This window comes from Suricata suricatta, chromosome 8, assembly GCF_006229205.1.
Source record: "Suricata suricatta isolate VVHF042 chromosome 8, meerkat_22Aug2017_6uvM2_HiC, whole genome shotgun sequence".
NCBI lineage: Eukaryota > Metazoa > Chordata > Mammalia > Carnivora > Herpestidae > Suricata > Suricata suricatta.
In genome coordinates, this window is record NC_043707.1 from 105,686,400 (window position 1) to 105,692,041 (window position 5,642).

Genomic DNA, 5,642 nt, shown 5'->3' on the forward strand with positions numbered 1-5,642 from the left:
CAAGAGTCAGACACTTAACCAATAGAGCCACCCAGGCCCCCCACATAAATCATTTAATAATGCAAATTATATCTTCAAATTGACTCAGCTGAATTTTATAAACAGGATGTTGGTCCTGAAAGCATGGGATGTAGGGGAGATGAGAGTGGAGGGTATAGATGGAGGAGGGCCAGGAGGGCAGTTGGTTTCTCTGCAGCCTCTGTCTTGAGCTGAGGCTCTAGAGAGTATAGGGGACTTCTTCCAATGTGCTTCTGATCACAAGCGGAGCTTTGCCACGAGGACTGCTAACTAAGGATGTGGCATGATGAGAAAGAATGTGACTCAGAATCTGCCCTTCCGGGGACACAAGATCCCAGTCCTTCTAGCTGGAATGGTGTGATGCTTTAGGTTCCAGGTAACACTGTGAACTGTGCAACAATCTGATGGAAGTTACTGAGAGATGTGTGCCTGGGAAGGACCCGTGCAGTTGTGGTAAATGGGAGGAGAAAGGGAGGTGTGGGAACAGAATGGAGAAAACTCAGCAGACCTGGGTTACAGTACGTGAACTAAGACAATGTCAGTGCTCATGAAGATACACATCAAAGGGGAGACTGCTTGTATCTGTGTATAAGAGGAGAGGAGCGAGAGGCGGCACCACGTTTCTCCTATCAGTCACCAAATCACTCATTCATCAACCTGTATGTATTGAGCACCTACCGTAAGCCAGATAGTATGTTGGATACTTGAAATAAGATGATAAACAAAATAGACAGGGAGTTCACATTCTAACACTGTTCTGCCCAAAACAGATTTCTCCCTGTATTCCCAGGAGCTGAGGTCCAGAGCTCAGTCATTCCGCTGTCTGCCAGGTTGTGGAGAGCTGCCAGAAGAGCTGCCAGGGGAAGAGATGTGTGCCTTGACCTAAGATCAGCCACATGCAGGGCTGGACAGTGTTATCACTCCCAGCTCAAGGCCAGAGACAGCTTGGCTGGGCTTTCTTATGGGCTCCTCAGACGCTGTGCTAAAACTGCAGCTTCTGTTTTTCCTTTACCCTAGCCTTTTCACGTGACCGTTTCTTAGTAACCGACCTGTGCATTTTGCTCTTCATAAGATGAATGTGTTTTCTCAATAAACGGAGGCTTGATCAGAAACTTTGTCTTGCCTCCATTCTCTGTGCCCCCTACCCCCCAATTCTCACTCCCTCCCTCAGGACCTGCGTTGACTGACCTGCGGGCCAGGTCAGCAGGTGACAGCCCCTTTCCCTGAGAAGATCACTCTATATAAACCCAGTAAAATTAAGACATTTGGAGAGGTGGGGACTCAGGAAATATAGGTTTTGGTTTCAAGTTTTGTGGTTAAGTGGGTGGCCTCCAATGAAGCCCTGATGTTCTCAGTGCCTCAATTTGTCCCATGTCAGTGGATCAGATGGTGTCTAGGGGTTAATGGGGTTGTGGTGAGGATTCTGAGAGCCTCACAATGCTCTATGCTCTCCAGGATACACACTATGGTACATCGACCCTGGCAGAATTTTTGTTCCATCTTACACCCTCTGCACACACATTTTTGCTCTGACCATTTCTGCACTAGCCAGTTGCACACAGGTGTAGACTGTTGGCACCTCATCTCACTTCATGTCTCTTGTTTTCTGCCCTAGGACTGCCCTAGGTACTACACCTGGTAAGGCCAGAGAGTTGCCACCCCTGAGGCAAACTTAGACCAGTGAAGAACAGGAACTAGTGGAACTTATGTCCTGGACAAACAATTCTGAGGTGCTTTCTATACAATTCCTCAGAGGCTCCACTAGCAAAACTGCTGGTTGCCTTCAGTGGCAACTAGCTCAATAACGCATCTTGGATCGATCAGCTTTGTCTCCTCCCCTGTTTACTTGTTCCAGCAGGCCCCTCCTATTTTCTGTAATCAGCTACCTGCAAATGAGCCTTTCTTGCAAGCCCTGCATTTGGGGGAAACCCAAGCTAAGCTATATGGCTATATGACTCATGGTGATATGACTCTGTGTGGGTGGAGGGTACTGGAGTGATAGTGATCAGAAGGCGGGGGGGTGGGATTTACATGTGGATGCTGCATGGATGTCCTAATGCCATCTTATTGCACTGATTAGTGCAGTAGACTCTGAGTCTGAGGCACCGTGAAGCTTAGCAATCCCCATGTGAATACCTGTTTCCCAGGTACCAAGAAAAAATGATATGGGTATTTCTCAATTGCTGTAGAACCTACAGGGGGAAGGCATGTGTTTGGCATGTCAGAGGAAACTCTATCTGACATTCTAAAAGGACCTTTCCCTCCTACACTGTTGGTGGGAATGTAAACTGACGCAGCCACTCTGGAAAACAGTGTGGGAGGTTCCTCAAAAAATTAACAATAGAACTCCCCTTTGATCCGCTATACCACTGCTAGGAATTTACCCAAGAGATACAGGAGTGCTGATGCATAGAGGCACGTGCACCCCAGTGTTCATAGCAGCACTTTCAACAATAGCCAAATCATGGAAACAGCGTAAATGTCCATCAACTGATGAACAGATCAAGAAGATATGGTTTATATACACATGTAGTATTCCATGGCAATGAGAAAGAATGGAATCTGGCCATTTGTAGCAACATGGATGGACCTTGAGGGTGTTATGCTAAGTGAAATAAGTCAGGCAGAGAAGTACAGGTACTGTATGTTTTCACCCATATGTGGAACGGGAGAAACTTAACAGAGGACCATGGGGGAGGGGATGGAGAAAAAATAGTTAAGGAGAGACAGGGAGGCAAACCATAAGAGACTCTTAAATACTGAGAACAAACTGAGAGTTGATGGGGTGGGGGAGAGGGGAAAATGGGTGATGGGCATGGAGGAGGGCACTTGGTGGGATGAGCATTGGGTGTTATATGGAAACCAACTTGACAATAAACTATAATAAAAATAAGTAAGTAAGTAAATAAATAAATAAATAAATACATGGACCTTTGTCCTGTCTCTTTCCCTCCCCTTCTCTTCTTTCCTTTTCTTCCCCTCCCTCTTACTAAAAGATAAACAGGCGTATGAAAAATGTTAAGAGTTTATTTGAGCAAAAACTGATTTGAATGGGGTGGCAAATCATTTAGTAGAAGGAAAGGAGCCCCAAGGAGCTGTACAGTACAAAAGACTTTTATGAGTAGAAGGGGACAGGACAAGGAAGTTATAAGCAAAGAATGGGCTTTTCTGGCAAAATCACTTTCCTTTGGAGACAGCAGGAGTCTCAGGAGGATTACCTCATTAGTTTAAGATTCCACTCCTGGGAGAGGTTGAAACTACATTAAAATAGGTATTAAATCTCAGTTTGGTGGTATTGGCTCAGCACAAATGACTCCATTTTGTGCCTGTTGTCCCCCTTTTTTTTTAACACTCTTCCACCAGGGATGATGACAGAGTACTTTCCCTGATTGGTCCCCTTGAGGGACAGATACATGAGTTGGCAGTGTAAGCTCAGACAAATAGGGCTTCTGTTCCACACTGAAAGAACCCAGGTAAAAAGGAATATTTCCCCATGGGCATGGCCTCTGATGTAGGGACTCTTACATCCCTCCACTCATGCCCTGTTCAGCTCTACCCTACTTGGTATTTCCTAGACGTAAATTTCCAATAGTTTCTGCCCTCATGGGCCTGGCTGGGGGAGTCAGGAAAAAGTCAAACCCTTGCCCTGGCATTCAGGCCACTCACCATCTAAGCCTTGCCTGGCTCCCACCATCTCCTCCTGGGACAGGCAGGAGCTTCCTCACCTAGGGTTTCTGAGTAGCCTGAGGCACACATCCAACCGTGGGCAAGTCTGGGTTGCTAATCCTATAAAACAGAGGTTATAATAATATCTACCTTATGAGACAGTTTGGAGGAATAAATGACATAGAGTGTATAAAACACCCAGCTCTCACACTGAGAGCTCAATAAATTTAAGCTTAAAATTCTTAAAATTGTTTTTGGATGTGTATAATCAATGAAAGGAGAATGGGTTAGACCACCTCTAGCTTTCTCTTTGGAACTGCTTGTCCTACTGAGATAGACTTGCTTCAGAGCAATGCCAGCCGCCCTGGCTGGTGTTTAGGCCCAGGTAGGTACAAGTTGAGGGAGACAGCTCAAGCTATGGAATGTGGGCAGTGTAGAGTAGGAGGCCTGGAAGCCGGCCATGTTCCATTCAGGCACTACCCAGAAAGACAAGGCAGGATTCTGCCTCTGGAGTCGCCTGAGGCCCTTTGACTGAGAATGCAGGATCAGGTCCCTGGAATAATGGATTTGGGGCAGTCTATTGGGTTGTGAAGCTGAATTCCAGGTCAATCTATACCATGGACTTGCTCTATAATACTGATCAAGTATGTTCCTTCCCAAGTCTTCAATCTGCCCATGTGTTCAATGGGAGGGTTGGACAAGGTCCCATCTTGCTCTAAAACATCTTATCTGAAAGAGTCTGACACCCAAAAAAGAGAACAAACCTAGCTCCAAACCTAGCTGTCTGAAGGCAACTGGGAGAATTCTAAAATTAGAAGAAAGAGCATGGAGGAAAGACCATTTGAGTAAATAACAAGGGGAACTTTAAGAACTAATAAAAGACATAATGCTTGGAATCAAGAATTTAAAAAAATTCTAAGTGGGATAGATGAAGAAGAAACCCACATCTCAACACTTCATGGTGAGTCTGAAGATAGTATTCTCCATCTTCTGTGCTTTATGATTGCCATTGAAAAGAAAGTCATTAGTCTAATTTACTTCTTTTATTAGTAATTACCTTCTGTCTTTGGAGTTCTGCAAAGTGTAAGAGAGAACAACCATCAACCTAGATTTGAATACCCAGAGAAATTATCTTTCAAAATAAAGAGGAAATAAAGACATTTTCAGATAAACAAGAGAATATACTTCAAGACTAAGGAAGTAGATCCCAGATGGAAAGTCTGAGTTGCAGTACTGAGTAGAGAAAGTGGCAAATCCATGAGTAAATGTAAAAAAAACACTGGCTGTATAAAACAACAATAGTGTCTCATGGAATATTAAAAAGAGAGAGAGAGAGATTACTAAATATACTGATAGTAATAATAAAACACAGAGGAGGGGAAGGTAAGAGTAAAGTGTCCAAAGGTCCTTAGATTATTCAGAAAGAGATAAAGTATTAGTTTTATTTTAGCTTTAAACTTTGATATGTAAAGTTTGATATGCTAAAGTTTCTAGGTAGCCACATAGGAATATATTTCAACAGAAACACCTGGGTGTCTGAGTGTCTTAGTTGGTTAAGTGTCTGACATCAGCTCAGGTCATGAGCTCACAGTTTGTGAGTTTGAGCCCCGCATCAGGCTGTATGCTGACAGCTCAGAGCTTGGAGCCTCCTTCAGATTCTGTGTCTCCCTCTCTTTCTGTTCCCCTCCTGTTCAAACTCTCTCTCTCAAAAATAAAAGAAAAATATTTTTTAATTAAAAAAAAAGAATATATTTCAACAGCTTTTATGGGACACCTGGGTGGCTCAGTTGATTAGGCAGCCAAGTTCAGTTCAGGTCATGATCTCAGGGGTAATGAGTTCAAGTCCCACATTGGGCTCTTTCTCTGCCCCTCCCTCATTCTCCTTTCTCTCTCTTCCTTTCTTTCTGCCCCAGTCATGCTCACACACTCTCTCTCAGAAATAAATAAACATTTAAAAA